Raw genomic sequence first — 18657 nt, 5'->3', positions numbered from 1 at the left:
GTGACCCAGAAAAATAACTTTTATCCGTCTGTTAGTTAGATGGGCGGCGGCGGCCATTTATGCAAGTTCTGTGCAACAGCACTGCATCTGTGCATTTGTGACAGTCAAATAGAAGCTTGAACTACTGCAATTATATTCTAGGATTAAAAAAATCACGCATTTTTGGCAAGACCCTACATCTGCGGCCTTTGCAGCATTAGTCAGTGTGCAATTTAAGCTGGAAATACAGCAATAATTTTCTGTGTTTTAAAAAACACCCTTTTTGGGCAAAATACTCAATTTTACAGCCCTTGCTACATCTGTACGTGTGAAATTCAAGTGTTATATACTGCTGTCATATTCTGTTATTTAAAAAACACCCATTTTGGGGCAAAGTAATTAATATTGCAGCCTTTGCTGCATCTGTGATTGTTAAAAACAAGCTTGAAATTTTTCAAAAATTTTCTGAGTTTTAAAAAAACACCCATTTTTGGCAATACCCTCCATCTTGGGCCTCTGCCGCATTAGTCAGTGTGCAATTTAAGCTAGAAATACAGCAATGATTTTCTGTGTTTTAAAAAACACCCTTTTTTGGCAAAATACAAAATTTTACAGCCCTTGCTGCATCTGCACGTGTGAAATTCAAGCGTTATATATTGCTGTCATATTTTGTTATTAAAAAAAAACACCCATTTTCGGCAAAATACTAAATTTGCGGCCATGTCTGCATCTGTCAGTGTGAGATACACGCTTTAGATACTGCTGTGCTATTCTGGTATTAAAAAAACACCCATTTTGGGCAAAAAATTTAATTTGCGGCCATGGCTGCATCTGTCAGTGTGAGATACAATCTTGAAATACAGCAATAATATTCTGGGTTTGAAAAAAAATCTCTCATTTTGGGCAAAGTACTTAATATTGCAGCCCTTGCTGCATGTGTCATTGTGAGATACACGCGTTAGATACTGGTGTTCTATTCTGTTATTAAGAAAACACCCATTTTGGGCCGAAAACTAAATTTGCGGCCTTGTCTGCATCTGTCAGTGTGAGATACACCCTTTAGATACTGTTGTTCCATTCTGCTATTAAAAAAAAACACCTATTTAGGGCAAAAATCTTAATGTTGCAGCCTTTGCTGCATCTGTCATTGTAAGATACACCCTTTAGATACTGTTGTTCTATTCTGTTATTAAAAAAACACCCATTTTGGGCAAGATCCTAAATTTGAGAAATATGAGGAGAGCGTCAAATAAGGAACGTGGCCCCGGTCATGGTGCTGCTGGTGGAGCTCCTGTTGCAGGGGGAGGATGTGGTCGATCTGTGCCAGCTACACGCACAAGTGAAACACCTTCCTCAGGTGTGAGTAGGCGACAGAACCTTCAGCGGTATTTGGTCGGGCCTAATGCGGCTCTACGAATGGTGAGGCCAGAACAAGTACAGGCGATAGTAGATTGGGTTGCTGACAGTGCCTCCAGTTCCTTTACATTGTCTCCCACCCAGTCTAATACTGAAAGATCAGAGTTGGCACCTGCAGCCAATGTCCATCAGTCTTTCACCTCACCCCCTTGCAAATCAGCCAAGCAGTCTGAGTCCCAAGTCATGCAGGGTTTCCCAGGGCCATCCACCTGGCCCTGCCCCAGAAGTGGAAGATATTGAGTAAACTGATGCCCAACCACTTATGTTTCAAGATGAGTACATGGGAGGACCACCGCAGCACCTCGGATGATGACGAAACACAGGTGCCAACTGCTTTCTGCAATGTGCAGACCGACAAGGAGGGCAGGGGTGAAAACTGGGTGGAAGATGATGTGGAGGACGATGAGGTCCTCAACCCCACATGGAATCAAGGCCATGCGAGTGACCTATGTTGTTTGGAGGAAGAGGCGGCGGTCGCACAGAGCCACCAGCACAGCAGAAGAGGGAGCAGGGTGCAAAAGCGGAGTGGCCGTCCCCTACACAGTACGCCTGCTACTGCCCACTGCAGCAAGAGACTGAGCACACCAAAGCCAGCTCCAAGGAGTTCCTGTCACGGCTGTTTAAGGGTAACCAGAGCACACACAGTAAGAAGAGCTACTGACCGGACCCAAACTAGGGAAGAGAAAGGGAGACCCCTGTCAGACCCTCAACACTCTCCCTATGCTGCTAAAGCACATGCCCGGATCCAAATGGTGGAACGAGGCATGCCCGCGTACCTTAGACTGATGAGCCCTGTAACCCCTACAATAGTGGAAGGGGCACGGCCACCGATGTCCTGCTCAGAATATGGAGGGAACCGTGGCCACCTCAGATCCAGTCAGGAAATCACCAGGTACACAACAAAGTCTGCACACTTAGCTGATGGAGCTGCAGCCGCAGAGAAGACGGATCCAAGGGCCGCTGGCAATATCCGGAGTGCTTGCAGCAGCAGAACACAGGTCCAGAGAACTAGTAGCTAAAGACGTGAAGATACTCAAGGCAGAGCTACAACTGAAAAGAGAAATATAATCCACGCCCTGCAATAGGAGGAGGGGTGATTTAAAGGCAGGGAAATCAAACGCAGGAGAGACAGCTGGGAGTAAAGACCTCATCACAGGGGCGGAGAAACAGAACAGTGAGAATACCTCCAAACTCTAAGTGACATCATCACAGGGGTGGAGACACAGAGCTGTGAGAACGTCTCAAAGCTCTGGTAGTGACAGTACCCCCCCCCCCTCTACGGGTGGACTCCGGACACCCAGGACCCACCTTCCCAGGATGAGCCCTATGAAATGCCCTGATAAGGCGAGTGGCTTTAATGTCCGACATCGGAACCCACATCCTCTCCTCAGGACCATAACCCTTCCAATGAACGAGGTACTGAAGAGAACCGCGGACAATGCGAGAGTCCACAATTCTGGAAACCTCAAACTCCAGATTGCCATCAACCAAAATCGGAGGAGGAGGCAAAGAGGAGGGTACCGTGGGCTGGACATATGGTTTTAAGAGAGATCTGTGAAATACATTATGTATCTTCCAAACCCGTGGAAGATCAAGACGGAAGGCAACAGGATTGATGACTGACAAAATTTTATAAGGCCCAATAAACTTGGGACCCAATTTCCAGGAGGGAACCTTCAGTTTAATATTTCTTGTAGACAACCACACCAGATCACCCACATTCAGGTCCGGACCAGGCACACGTCTCTTATCAGCCACACGCTTATACTTCTCACTCATCTTTCTGAGATTACTCTGAATCTTTTGCCAAATGGTAGACAAAGACGAGGAAAATCTCTCCTCCTCAGGTAAACCAGAAAGAGCCCCTCCCGAGAATGTCCCAAACTGCGGATGGAACCCATATGCACCAAAAAATGGTGACTTATCAGAAGATTCCTGACGACGGTTGTTCAAAGCAAACTCAGCAAGAGGGAGAAATGAACACCAATCCTCCTGGTTCTCCGCCACAAAACAGCGCAAATATGTCTCCAGATTCTGATTGAGGCGCTCAGTCTGACCATTCGACTGCGGGTGAAAAGCAGAAGAGAAGGACAGCCGAACCCCCAGGCGAGAACAGAAAGCCTTCCAGAACCTGGACACAAACTGCGTGCCTCTATCGGAAACAATATCAGAGGGAATGCCGTGCAATTTAACAATATGGTCGACAAAAGCTTGCGCCAACGTTTTAGCATTGGGTAAACCAGGGAAAGGAACGAAATGAGCCATCTTGCTAAAACGGTCCACGACCACCAGGATCACCGACTTCCCCGAGGAACGAGGAAGATCCGTGATAAAGTCCATGGACAGGTGTGTCCAAGGACGGGAAGGTATGGGTAACGGGAGAAGGGAACCTGAAGGTCGTGAACGAGGGACCTTAGCGCGAGCGCACGTCTCACAAGCAGCCACAAAACCCTCCACAGACTTACGAAGAGCCGGCCACCAAAATCTCCGAGCAATGAGATCTACCGTGGCTCTACTCCCGGGGTGACCAGCAAGAACCGTATCATGATGTTCCTTAAAGAGTTTGTGACGTAGCTCAGGAGGCACGAACAACTTCCCGGAGGGACAACGGGCAGGTGCCTCAGTCTGGGCAGCCTGGACCTCGGCCTCCAAATCGGAATATAGAGCAGAAACAACTACCCCCTCCGCCAAAATGGGACCCGGGTCCTCGGAGTTTCCTCCTCCCGGAAAACAGCGAGAGAGAGCATCAGCCTTCACATTCTTGATCCCAGGGCGGAAAGTAACAACAAAATTGAATCTGGAGAAGAACAGAGACCATCTGGCCTGTCTCGGATTCATACGCCTGGCCGACTCCAAGTACGCCAGATTCTTATGGTCGGTAAAAACGGTGATAGGGTGCCTGGCCCCCTCCAACCAATGGCGCCATTCCTCGAAAGCCAACTTGATGGCCAACAACTCCCTATCTCCCACATCATAGTTTCTCTCTGCCGGGGAGAGTTTTCTAGAGAAAAAGGCACAAGGTCGCCATTTGGCAGGAGAGGGGCCCTGGGACAAAACTGCACCCACACCCACCTCGGAAGCATCCACCTCAACAATAAAAGGTAAGGAAACATCGGGATGCACCAAGATGGGAGCAGACGCAAAACTCTCTTTAATCTTAGAAAAGGCTGCAAGCGCCTCCTCCGACCAAGAGGAAAAATCCGTCCCCTTTTTTGTCATGTCAGTAAGGGGTTTGACAATAGAGGAATAATTCAAAATGAACTTTCTGTAGTAGTTAGCAAAACCCAGAAAGCGCATCAATGCCTTCTGATTTTCAGGAAGCTCCCACTCCAGCACAGCACGGACCTTCTCCGGATCCATGCGAAAACCAGAAGCAGAGAGGAGAAAACCCAGAAATTGAATCTCCGATACCATAAAAAGACATTTCTCCAGCTTGGCATACAGTTTATTCTCCCGCAGTATCTGCAGGACCTGAAAAAGATGATCCTGATGGGTCTGAACATCAGGGGAAAAAATCAAAATATCATCAAGATACACCAATACAAATTTCCCCATTAAATGATAGAAAATACTATTAACAAAATGCTGAAAGACGGCCGGAGCATTCATCAGGCCGAAAGGCATAACGAGATTCTCGAAATGCCCGTTAGGGGTATTAAAGGCCGTTTTCCATTCATCCCCCTCTCTGACCCTGACCAGGTTGTACGCGCCTCTCAGATCCAATTTGGAAAACACCTTGGCCCCAACAATTTGGTTGAAGAGGTCCGGGATCAGAGGAAGGGGATAGGGATCGCGAATCGTGATACGGTTCAGCTCCCTAAAATCTAAGCAAGGTCTCAGAGAGCCATCTTTTTTTTTAACAAAAAAAAAACCCGCGGCAACAGGCGACTTTGAGGGACGAATATGCCCCTTCTCGAGACTCTCGGAGATATAGGTTCGCATTGCGAGTCTTTCCGGTTGTGAGAGATTGTAGAGGCGTGCCTTTGGCAGCTTGGCGCCGGGAATGAGGTTAATGGGACAGTCAAACTCCCGGTGAGGAGGTAGCTCCCTGAACACCGCTCTCGGAAAACACATCCGAGAAATCAGAGAGAAATGATGGCACAGTTTTAGTAGACACCTCTGCAAAAGTCACTGTGAGACAATTCTCTCTACAAAAGTCACTCCACTCATTTATTTGCCTTCCTTGCCAATCAATAGTGGGGTTATGTCTAGTGAGCCAGGGTAGCCCCAAAACTAGAGGAGAAGGTAATCCGTTAAGGACAAAACAAGATATCTCCTCCACATGAGTGTCACCTACAGCTAGCCGGATATTGTGAACAATGCCTTTCAGAGATCTCTGCGAGAGTGGAGCAGAGTCGATAGCAAAAACAGGTATATCCTTTTCTAATGTACAAACCTGAAAACCATGCAAGGCTACAAATTGAGTGTCAATAAGATTGACGGCCGCTCCACTATCGACAAAAATCTCACAAGGAATGACTTTGCTCTCTAGCGCCACCCTGGCAGACAGGAGAAAACGGGAACTGCAGGTCAGAGGAATAGCATCAATTCCCACATCAACTTTGCCCAAAGTAGCAGATGAAGCAGAACTTGATGATCTACCTCTTGAGGTTTTTCTCTTATTATCGCTCTTAGTACAGTTCAGGAATCTCCTAGACGGACAAACATTTGCCAAATGACCTATGCCCCCACAACAAAAACACACCATATTCTGAGGACTAAATCCTCTTTTATCAGGGGCAAGTCGGCCTAGCTGCATGGGCTCCTCCTCAGAGGGGAGCGAGACAGGATGAGACCCCTGCATACTGAATGAGTCCGCACCATTGCCCCTAGACTGACAATGGCTGGACGGAGAGGTCTTGTTTCTTTCCCTTAGACGCCTGTCAAGGCGTACCGCCAATGACATGGCAGACTCTAAGGACGTTGGTCTCTCATGGAAAGCAAAGGCATCTTTCAAACCCTCTGAGAGACCATGACAGAACTGACTTCGGAGTGCAGCATCATTCCAGCCTGAATCAGCTGCCCATCTCCGAAATTCAGAACAATAAAGCTCCGCAGACAGTTTGTTCTGGCATAAAACACGTAAGTTCGATTCTGCCAGAGCAACACGATCCGGGTCATCATATATCTGCCCCAGGGCCACAAAAAATCTTTCCACGGATCGAAGGGAGGGATCCCCTGATGACAGCGAAAAAGCCCAAGTCTGAGCATTACCCCTGAGCAGGGAGATGACAATCCTCACCCTCTGTTCCTCATTACCAGAGGAGTGGGGACACAAACAAAAATGGAGTTTACATGCCTCTCTGAAGCGAACAAAATTCTCACTGCCCCCGGAGAACGTTTCCGGAAGTGAGACCTTTGGCTCGCAACAGACTCCATGAGCCGGAGCAGAGCCCAATGTTTGTAGCTGAGTCACAGATTGACGGAGATCCGCTACTTCCAAAGAAAGACCCTGCATGCGGTCAACCAAGCCAGAAAGCGGATCCATGTCAACAAGGACGGTTTTGGTGGATTATAATGTCACGGCTGTTTAAGGGTAACCAGAGCATACACAGTAAGAAGAGCTACTGACCGGACCCAAACTAGGGAAGAGAAAGGGAGACCCCTGTCAGACCCTCAACACTCTCCCTATGCTGCTAAAGCACATGCCCGGATCCAAATGGTGGAACGAGGCATGCCCGCGTACCTTAGACTGATGAGCCCTGTAACCCCTACAATAGTGGAAGGGGCACGGCCACCGATGCCCTGCTCAGAATATGGAGGGAACCGTGGCCACCTCAGATCCAGTCAGGAAATCACCAGGTACACAACAAAGTCTGCACACTTAGCTGATGGAGCTGCAGCCGCAGAGAAGACGGATCCAAGGGCCGCTGGCAATATCCGGAGTGCTTGCAGCAGCAGAACACAGGTCCAGAGAACTAGTAGCTAAAGAAGTGAAGATACTCAAGGCAGAGCTACAACTGAAAAGAGAAATATAATCCACGCCCTGCAATAGGAGGAGGGGTGATTTAAAGGCAGGGAAATCAAACGCAGGAGAGACAGCTGGGAGTAAAGACCTCATCACAGGGGCGGAGAAACAGAACAGTGAGAACACCTCCAAACTCTAAGTGACATCATCACAGGGGTGGAGACACAGAGCTGTGAGAACAACTCAAAGCTCTGGTAGTGACAGTTCCCTGGTGTGGCAGTTCTTCAGACAATGTGCTGACGACAAGACACGAGTGGTTTGCACACTGTGCAATCAGAGCCTGAAGAGAGGCATAAACGTTCTCAACCTAAGCACAACCTGCATGACCAGGCATCTAAGTGCAAAGCACAAGCTGCAGTGAAGTAGACACCCCTAAAAAACCAAGAAAGGTCTCTGGCTCCTCCTGCTTCCTCTTCTGCTGCAGTCTCAGCGTCTTCATCCACCTCTGGAGTGACAGTGGCACCTGCCAACCCGCAAACAGAGGATCTGCTAGCAACACCACCACCTGGGTCACCAAGCATCTTCAGTTTGCCTCCTGTTGCTTCCTCCTCCTACTCCGCTTCCTTATCTCAACCGGCTCCTCGTCCGGTCAGCGTAACACCTTCACCATCAACTTTAGCACAGCCAGGGTGTAATGTCTCGGCTGCGTGTTGCTTTAGGTACACAGCTTAACATCAAGTATAAGCCGAATCCCAATGAAAGATGCGCTGGTTTGCTGAACTGATGCAATCTTTACTGCGATATAATGAACAGGAATGTGTACAATAATGTTCATATGATATGGGATGATATGTGTGGTAAAAAGGCTTTGCTGTTCGTCAGGTTTGCAATCTGTAATAGCTTTAAGATGTCCTGTGGATCTGGTCACTATAGTAGCCAGAGCTGGACTGAACAGGATATGTCCCAGCAAGCCCTAGAGAGTACAGAGAAGACCCGCCTCTAGGCTTCAAGAAAATGGAGGGTCTTAAAGAAACAGACACTACTGAGTGCCAAGCATGTAATATACATTGCAAAGGCAGCACACAGGGCTAAACGACAGTAGGCAGTTTTAACCACTTCAGCCCCGCTAGGTGAAACCCCCTTCATGACCAGAGCACTTTTTACACTTCGGCACTACACTCCTTTCACCGTTTATCGCTCGGTCATGCAACTTACCACCGAAATGAATTTTACCTCCTTTTCTTCTCACTAATGGAGCTTTCATTTGGTGGTATTTTATTGCTGCTGACATTTTTACTTTTTTTGTTATTAATCAAAATGTAACGATTTTTTTGCAAAAAAATGACATTTTTCACTTTCAGCTGTAAAATTTTGCAAAAAAAACGACATCCATATATAAATTTTTCGCCAAATTTATTGTTCTACATGTCTTTGATAAAAAAAAAATGTTTGGGCAAAAAAAAATGGTTTGGGTAAAAGTTATAGCGTTTACAAACTATGGTACAAAAATGTGAATTTCCGCTTTTTGAAACAGCTCTGATTTTCTGAGCACCTGTCATGTTTCCTGAGGTTCTACAATGCCCAAACAGTAGAAAACCCCCACAAATGACCCCATTTCGGAAAGTAGACACCCTAAGGTATTCGCTGATGGGCATAGTGAGTTCATAGAACTTTTTATTTTTTGTCACAAGTTAGCGGAAAATGATGATGATTTTATTTTTTTTATTTTTTCTTACAAAGTCTCATATTCCACTAACTTGCGACAAAAAATAAAAAATTCTAGGAACTCACCATGCCCCTCACAGAATACCTTGGGGTGTCTTCTTTCCAAAATGGGGTCACTTGTGGGGTAGTTATACTGCCCTGGCAATTTAGGGGCCCAAATGTGTGAGAAGAACTTTGCAATCAAAATGTGTAAAAAATGGCCTGCGAAATCCGAAAGGTGCACTTTGGAATATGTGCCCTTTTGCCCACCTTGGCTGCAAAAAAGTGTCACACATGTGGTATCGCCGTACTCAGGAGAAGTTGGGCAATGTGTTTTGGGGTGTCATTTTACATATACCCATGCTGGGTGAGAAAAATATCTTGGTCAAATGCCAACTTTGTATAAAAAAATGGGAAAAGTTGTCTTTTGCCAAGATATTTCTCTCATCCAGCATGGGTATATGTAAAATGACACCCCAAAACACATTTCCCAACTTCTCCTGAGTACGGCGATACCAGATGTGTCACACTTTTTTGCTGCCAAGGTGGGCAAAGGGGCACATATTCCAAAGTGCACCTTTCAGATTTTGCAGGCCATTTTTTACACATTTTGATTGCAAGGTACTTCTCACACATTTGGGCCCCTAAATTGCCAGGGCAGTATAACTACGCCACAAGTGACCCCATTTTGTAAAGAAGACACCCCAAGGTATTCCGTGAGGGGCATGGCGAGTTCCTAGAATTTTTTATTTTTTGTCACAAGTTAGCGGAAAATGATGATTTTTTTCTTGGCAAAAGACAACTTTTCACATTTTTTTATACAAAGTTGGCATTTGACCAAGATATTTTTCTCACCCAGCATGGGTATATGTAAAATGACACCCCAAAACACATTCCCCAACTTCTCCTGAGTACGGCGATACCAGATGTGTGACACTTTTTTGCTGCCAAGGTGGGCAAAGGGGCACATATTCCAAAGTGCACCTTTCGGATTTCACCGGTCATTTTTTACACATTTTGATTGCAAAATTCTTCTCACACATTTGGGCCCCTAAATTGCCAGGGCAGTATAACTACGCCACAAGTGACCCCATTTTGGAAAGAAGACACCCCAAGGTATTCTGTGAGGGGCATGGCGAGTTCCTAGAATTTTTTTTTTTTTGTCGCAAGTTAGTGGAATATGAGACTTTGTAAGGAAAAAAGAAAAAAAAAGAAAAATCATCATTTTCCGCTAACTTGTGACAAAAAATAAAAAATTCTAGGAACTCGCCATGCCCCTCACGGAATACCTTGGGGTGTCTTCTTTCCAAAATGGGGTCACTTGTGGCGTAGTTATAGTGCCCTGGCAATTTAGGGGCCCAAATGTGTAAGAAGTACCTTGCAATCAAAATCTGTAAAAAATGGCCTGTGAAATCCGAAAGGTGCACTTTGGAATGTGTGCCCCTTTGCCCACCTTGGCTGCAAAAAAGTGTCACACATCTGGTATCGCCGTACTCAGGAGAAGTTGGGGAATGTGTTTTGTGGTGCCATTTTACATATAACCATGCTGGGTGAGAGAAATATCTTGGCAAAAGACAACTTTTCCTATTTTTTTATACAAAGTTGGCATTTGACCAAGATATTTCTCTCACCCAGCATGTGTATATGTAAAATGACACCCCAAAACACATTCCCCAACTTCTCCTGAGTACGGCGATACCAGATGTGTGACACTTTTTTGCAGCCTAGATGCGCAAAGGGGCCCAAATTCCTTTTAGGAGGGCATTTTTAGACATTTGGATCCCAGACTTCTTCTCACACTTTCGGGCCCCTAAAAAGCCAGGGCAGTATAAATACCCCACATGTGACCCCACTTTGGAAAGAAGACACCCCAAGGTATTCAATGAGGGGCCTGGCGAGTTCCTAGAAATTTTTTATTTTTTGCATATGTTAGCGGAAATTGATTTTTTTGGTTTTTTTCTCACAAAGTCTCACTTTCCGCTAACTTAGGACAAAAATTTCAATCTTTCATGGACTCAATATGCCCCTCAGCGAATACCTTGGGGTGTCTTCTTTCCGAAATGGGGTCACATGTGGGGTATTTATACTGCCCTGGCTTTTTAGGGGCCCTAAAGCGTGAGAAGAAGTCTGGAATATAAATGTCTAAAAATGTTTACGCATTTGGATTCCGTGAGGGGTATGGTGAGTTTATGGGAGATTTTATTTTTTGACACAAGTTAGTAGAATATGAGACTTAGTAAGAAAAAACAAAAACAAAAAAAAAATTTCCGCTAACTTGTGCCAAAAAAAATGTCTGAATGGAGCCTTACAGGGGGGGGTGATCAATGACAGGGGGGGTGATCAATGACAGGGGGGTGATCAATGACAGGGGGGTGATCAATGACAGGGGGGTAATCACCCATATAGACTCCCGGATCACCCCTCTGTCATTGATCACCCCCCCTGGTAAGGCTCCATTCAGACGTCCGTATAATTTTTACGGATCCATGGATCGGATCCGCAAAACACATGCGGACGTCTGAATGGAGCCTTACAGGGGGGTTATCAATGACAGGGGGTGATCAGGGTGATCACCCCCCTGTCACTGATCACCCCCCCTGTAAGGCTCCATTCAGACATCCGCATGATTTTTTACGGATCCATGGATACATGGATCGGATCCACAAAAAACATGCAGACGTCTGAATGGAGCCTTACAGGGGGGTTATCAATGACAGGGGGTGATCAGGGTGATCAGGGTGATCACCCCCCTGTCACTGATCACCCCCCCTGTAAGGCTCCATTCAGACATCCGCATGATTTTTTACGGATCCATGGATACATGGATCGGATCCACAAAAAACATGCGGACGTCTGAATGGAGCCTTACAGGGGGGTTATAAATGACAGGGGGTGATCAGGGTGATCACCCCCCTGTCACTGATCACCCCCCCTGTAAGGCTCCATTCAGACGTCCGTATGATTTTTTACGGATCCATGGATACATTGATCGGATCCACAAAAAACATGCGGACGTCTGAATGGAGCCTTACAGGGGGGTTATCAATGACGGGGTGATCAGGGTGATAACCCCACTGTCACTGATCACCCCCCCTATAAGGCTCCATTCAGACATCCGCATGATTTTTTACGGATCCATGGATACATGGATCGGATCCACAAAAAACATGCGGACGTCTGAATGGAGCCTTACAGGGGGGTGATCAATGACAGGGGGGTGATCAGGGAGTGTATATGGGTGATCACCCGCCTGTCATTGATCACCCCCTGTAAGGCTCCATTCAGACGTCCGCATGTGTTTTGCGGATCCGATCCATGTATCCATGGATCCGTAAAAATCATGCGGACGTCTGAATGGAGCCTTACAGGGGGGTGATCAATGACAGGGGGTGATCAGGGAGTGTATATGGGTGATCACCCCCCTGTAAGGCTCCATTCAGACGTCCGCATGTGTTTTGCGGATCCGATCCATGTATCCATGGATCCGTAAAAATCATGCGGACGTCTGAATGGAGCCTTACAGGGGGGTGATCAATGACAGGGGGGTGATCAATGACAGGGGGTGATCAGGGAGTGTATATGGGTGATCACCCGCCTGTCATTGATCACCCCCCTGTAAGGCTCCATTTAGACGTCCGTATGCGTTTTGCGGATCCGATCCATGTATCCGTGGATCCGTAAAAATCATACGGACGTCTGAACGGAGCCTGACAGGGGGGTGATCAATGACAGGGCGGTGATCAATGACAGGGGGGTGATCAGTTTATGAAAACAGCGTCTAATATACCTGTTAGGGGTTAAAAAATTCGGATCTCCAGCCTGCCAGCGAGCGATCGCCGCTGGCAGGCTGGAGATCCACTCGCTTACCTTCCGTTCCTGTGAGCGCGCGCGCCTGTGTGAGCGCGCGCGCCTGTGTGCGCGCGTTCACAGGAAATCCCGGCCCTCGCGAGATGACGCGTATATGCGTGACTCTGCGCAGGGCTGCCACCTCCGGACCGCACATCTGCGTTAGGCGGTCCGGAGGTGGTTAAAGTGGTTCTTTTGTAGTCGTACGCATTGTGAAAACCTGTGTGAGGTTGCTAGTATCTTTTTTGTCTCCTGTTCTGAGAGCTCAATATTTAGTTATTTTTCCCATGCCAACAAGTACGACCGTTTTGTAGCCTCACCTCAACCTCCCAGCACCAAGCAAATCTAAGAGATATTCCTTTGTTTTTGCCTGAGTAGTTGTCAATAGAGCTTCTAGGTCAGTAAGGGGTCTTTGGAACAAGAATTTGCCCGCAGCTCTCCTGCACACAGTGTTTATATGTGAATTGGCCAAGAAGAATGTTGGAGATTCTCTAATTGTTTCAGTAAGCTTTTCTTTTAGGTAATGATCTATGTCTCCCATAAAATCTCCTACTCCAATCTTTGCAAAGGTGGACCATAGATCTGGGAACATTTTTATCGGAATTTCCAGCAGGTCAGGGAGAAGATTCGTTGGCATCAGAGGAGATGGAGAAGGGGCTAAAATATCCCTCTCCGAGCTCCACGTCATATATACTCCCTTAAACAAAGGATCCATATCTTCTACTGGATCTCTCTTTATTTTTGGGAGCCAAAGGTATTTTTGGAAAAAAGACCCGACACTGTATTCACAAAGGTCTCTGACCTCCTTCTGTCTTAGTGGGTGCACTAAATCAAGCCATCTTTGTACCTGTATTGCTTTATAGTATGTACCTATGTCAGGTATTTCCAGGCCACCTCCCTCTCTGCTTTTTATCAAGACTTTATATGATATACGTGGCCTCCTCCCTGCCCATAGAAAGCTGGAAAACAGACATTTCATATCTGCAAAGAATCGCGGTGTGATGTGTATGGGTACCATTTGCATAGTGTACAGGATCTTGGGCATTATATACGCTTTATGATGTTTTTCCTGCCCATCCATGACAGAAATGGTATGTTATATTTTTGAAGTATTTTGGGATTTTTATTCCCAGGTATTTAATGGGTCCCTTGGGACCAGCAGAATGGCGATACTCTTTTTAGTTGTGTTACCTCATCCTCCGAGAGTGTGATGTTTAAGATCTCCGATTTAGCCGTGTTTACTTTGAAATCTGAGAGTTTGCCAAATTCCTCTAACCTCTTTTCTAAACTAATTAATCCCACCTTAGAATTTGTTACGAGAAAAAGGAGGTCATCTGCAAATGCCATGCATTTTAGCTCTTTCTCCCTATATTTGATTCCTGCTATTTCTGGGTCTTGTCTGACCGCTTGTAAAAACGTCTCGGCTACCAGGATAAACAAGGACGGGGACAGAGGGCAGCCCTGTCTAGTGCCATTCGTAATTTCGAACGTTGGTGAGAGTGTGCCATTGACTCTCAACCTAGCGTTTGGCTGCTCAATGTTCAATATCGAGATAGGCCTATAACTGCCACACTGTTGTGGGTCCTTGCCCTCTTTGTGTATCAGTGTTACAAAGGATTCTTGTGTTTGTTTTGTCATCGATTCTCCCTGCATAAGGGAGTTGCATACCTCTGTAAATTTGGGGATGAGGAGATCTTCAAACTTTTTATAATAGGCCAAGGGGAGTCCATCCGGACCTGGGCTTTTACTTGGGCGAAAGCTGTTTATTATACCCCTGATCTCCTCTGGTGAGATCGGGTTTAGTAAATAAGATGCTCCTTTAGCTGAAAGAGAGGGTAGGTTCAGAGAGCCAAGGAATTTAGTGATGTTCTCCTTCCTAGTGTTTTCGCTATCACTGTCTTCATTTTTATTAAGGTTATATAACGCCGCATAAAACTTTTGAAACGTTTTTGCTATAGTAGGGGTGTCTGAGTGAATGTTTCCCTTTGCATCTTTGATTTTGGGTATGTGTGTCATTTGTTTCGTTTTTTTAAGTAGTGAGGTCATAATTTTTCCGCCTTTATTGCCATATGCATATATTTTATGCTGAAAATATAACATCTCTTTTGCAGCTTTTCGGGATAGGAGGTTGTGTAGTTTGAGTCTAAGATTCTTCAGGTCTTCCAGGAAAGCTCTACTTTTAGATTGCTTGTTTAGTTTCTCTAGGGCCGCTATTTGAGCAAGGAGCGAATCTATCTCTTTTTGTTCTTCCTTTTTGACCTTGGTACCCAGGGCTATGAAAATTCCTCTAATATACGCTTTGTGCGTTTCCCAGATGACTGTGTGTTTGCTGTGTGCAGGAGAATTGACTGCAAAGAAAGTCTCCAAATGTGACCTAACCTGCTCCGAATTCTGTTTGCTGTTCAGGAGTGATTCATTCAGCCTCCAATTCCAATCTCTCTTAGGCAGGGAGGCCAAGGTGAGGTTCACCGTGCACGGAGCATGGTCTGAGATTGTGATGTTTCCTATCCCAGCGCTGCTAAAGAGGGGGCAAAAGAGAGGCAGAGGTTAGTATACAGTCAAGTCTCTGGTAGGATTTGTGCGGATTGGAGTAGAAAGAGAAATCTTTAACTGTGGGGTTAAGACATCTCCACACGTCTACTATATGTAACTCTTGCAGTTTTTTTATGCAATTTACCTATATGTTTTTGCGAGATATGTGTTTTTGTGGTGGATGAGTCTACCAAAGGATTAAGGGTCAGATTAAGATCTGCCCCTGTGATTATCTGTCCTTCTGCGACTGTTTTGATTGTGTCAAGGCTTTTTATTAGCCATGGAACTGTGGCTGTCATACAGTTACCGGTTGTATCTCTGGGAGATAGACTGGAGCGATTTTGCAGTTATAATATATATCTAGGCTATGTAAGTGGCATAATTTCTGAGGGAAGAGGAATATTATTTTTTATTTTTATTTTTTTAGGTTGGTGGCGGGTCGTAAGGTAGTACAGTTTGTTACCTCATATTAACCTATTAAACCCTGGGACTGTTACCATATCCCTATCCTAAGCAGGTCAGGGGGGTTTAGCATAACGAGATGGCCACTTCTAACTGGAGCACTGAAAAACCTCTATTTCTTTAGTTAGTCACGGCGGAGATGAAGAAGGTCGACTCATGCTTCTCATCGTTTTGTTCTTCTTCCAGGGCTCAATTTTCGGTAGGCGCGTTAGTGATGTTGGGTCTACGATGGGCATCCAGGTGGGATCCTCTACAGGCTGAAGGCCTAGGATCGACCACGCTTTGTTTAAGTCCTCCGGTGTATGGATTGCTATTCTTTTCCCGTTCTTGAGGATAGAAAGTCCAAATGGGAACATCCAGGAGTATGGTATTTTCTGATTCCTTAAAACATCTAGCAGCGGTTTCAAGATACAGTGTTTTGCTAGAGTGGAAGGTGCTATGTCTTGGTATATAGCTATTTCTGCACCCTCATATGAGATTTGGTCTTGTTCTCTCGCTGCAGCCAGGGCCGGTGCAAGGATTTTTGCACACACATGCAAAGCTACATTTTGGAGCCCCCCCCCCAGAACTCGGTGGGGGTGATGTAAAAAGGAGGGCGTTATGTGACATGGAGGGGGTTGAGAAATGTGACATGGAGGGGGTTGAGAAATGTGACATGGAGGAAGTTGAAATGTGAAATGTAGGGGGTTGAGAAATGTGACATGGAGGGAGTTGAGAAATGTGAAATGTAGGGGGTTGAGAAATGTGACATGGAGGGGGTTGAGAATTGTGACATGGAGGGGGTTGAAAAATGTGACATGGAGGGGGTTGAGAAATGTGACATAGGGGGTGATGTAACATGGAGAGGGAGAAATGTGACATTTCTCCCCCTCCATGTCACATCACTCCCTGCTTTTTACATCACCCCCTTTGTGTCACATTTCTCCCCCTCCATGTCAGATCTCAACCCCCTCCATGTCACATTTCTCCCCCTCCATGTCACATTTCTCCCCCTCCATGTCACATTTCTCCCCCTCCATGGCACATTTCCCCCCCCCATGTCACATCCCCCCCCCCCATTAATGTTGTGTAAAAATAAACATTATGCTCCTCACCTGGGCCTGTTCGCATCTGCAGCCGCTCCCCTTCTCCTCTTTGTGGTCCTGGTATCTTCTCTCTGTGCTCCCAACAAGACTTTGAGGACCTTTCCCACTCAGCCAATCAGTGGCTGCAGCTGTGTCATGTGTCAGACCAGTGATTGGCTCAGCAGGAAATCACTGCCCTGACACAGCTGTGGCCACTGATTGGCAGAGTGGGAAAGGTCCTCAAACAACTTGTCAGGACTTGGGAGCCCAGAGAGAAGATATGAGGACCACCACACAGAGGAGAACAGCCGCAGAAGGCCGGCGGCATGCAAAAGTGACTAATGAAAAAAAAAAAGGTTCATTTTTCCGCCCCCCCCCCCCCCTTCTCAGCTCCCTAAGGCGGCCGCTTGGTCTGCCTTATTATAGCACCGGGCCTGGCTGCAGCTAGAATGCGGGCTGTGTCGACGTATGATAAAATGCCACATACTACATCTCTAGGCCTCTCTGAGGGTTTTGGAGCTAGATTTAGTGCCCTGTGACCCTGCTCAATTACAATGGACGAGGCTGCTTCCTGGCCGACTAAGTCAGCAAAAATCTCCATTCGCCCAAGTCTCTGGTAGGCCCTTTATGCGCACGTTTCTCCTCCTGCTGCGGTTCTCTTGGTCTTCAATAAAGATCATGACTCTATTGAGTTCCGCTGTGTGAAGCTCTACATGTTCCACCATACCTGCTGAGTGCGCTACTACTTCTTGGGCCGTTATTTCTGTGGCCTATTTGCTTGAGTTCGGTTTCAATATTGGATAGTTCATTGAGAACAGGTTTAATAGCTCGTTCGAGCACTTGACCCAGTACCTTAGTTAGGAAGTTTTTTTAAACGGGGGAGCCGTCCTGGATCTTTGTGTCCTCTCCTCTTGTGCTGTCTGCTTCCGATTCGTCCTCCTCTCCAGCCCGCGCTGCAGCCGCCGCCATCTTGGCACTTAAGCCTGGTGAGTGTGCGGATTTCTTCTTGAAAAATTGCTGATTTTCTGCTGCCCTTTGTGCGATCTTGGCATATCAGAATGGTCAGTGCCTCTATCTCTGCCATATTTCACAATTTTTGTTTAGGTAGTGCTTCTTTTCTGGCTTTCCTATGCCTAAGTGTGGAGGAGCTGAAGTTTCACGCTGCCATCCACTTCGGCATCCAGGCTCCGCCCCCCTCGATCACAATTACATTTCATCCATTGATCTCCTTTGGATGTGCTCTCTCTTTCTCACGCTCCCTCTCTGGCATGGAACCCTGATTCGCCGCTAACCGGGATCAACATGGTAGGCGCAGAAAAGAACATTGAAAGTTGATAGAGCAGATATCCAATTGGATCGTGAACATCACGGGGACGTGCGACATGGTGGGGCAGTATGTGTGCACATGCCTACATGAACTGACTAATGGGTCTGCCCCCTGCAACTTCTGGGTCTCCAAATTGGGCACATGGCCTGAGCTTGCCCTTTACGCCTTGGAGGTGCTGGCCTGCTCTGTAGCCAGTGTATTGTCGGAACGCGTGTTTAGCACGACTGGAGGGGGTTATCACAGGTTATATTTCCCAATATTTTGGGATGTACCCTAATTTAAAAATAAAAAATTTAAACCAAAAGCCAGTGTAGGCTACCTCCTTCTCCTCCACCGCCACTTCCACCTACACTGCCACATCCTCTGCCTCCTCAACCTCCTACTCCATATGGACCTCGTCCTCCTAGATCAAGATTTTA

General features: G+C 46.5%; 1 protein-coding gene across 1 annotated transcript in view; it reads right to left on the bottom strand.

The window, feature by feature from the left end:
- LOC122935955 (cytochrome P450 2K6-like) overlaps positions 1-18657 on the bottom strand; it is a 225411-nt gene that overhangs the window by 199297 nt on the left and 7457 nt on the right. The window lies entirely within an intron of this gene.

This window comes from Bufo gargarizans, chromosome 4 (genome assembly GCF_014858855.1).
Source record: "Bufo gargarizans isolate SCDJY-AF-19 chromosome 4, ASM1485885v1, whole genome shotgun sequence".
In the NCBI taxonomy this organism is placed as follows: domain Eukaryota; kingdom Metazoa; phylum Chordata; class Amphibia; order Anura; family Bufonidae; genus Bufo; species Bufo gargarizans.
The sequence above is the reverse complement of the archived record's forward strand: the minus strand, read 5'-3'. Positions and strand labels throughout refer to the sequence as shown.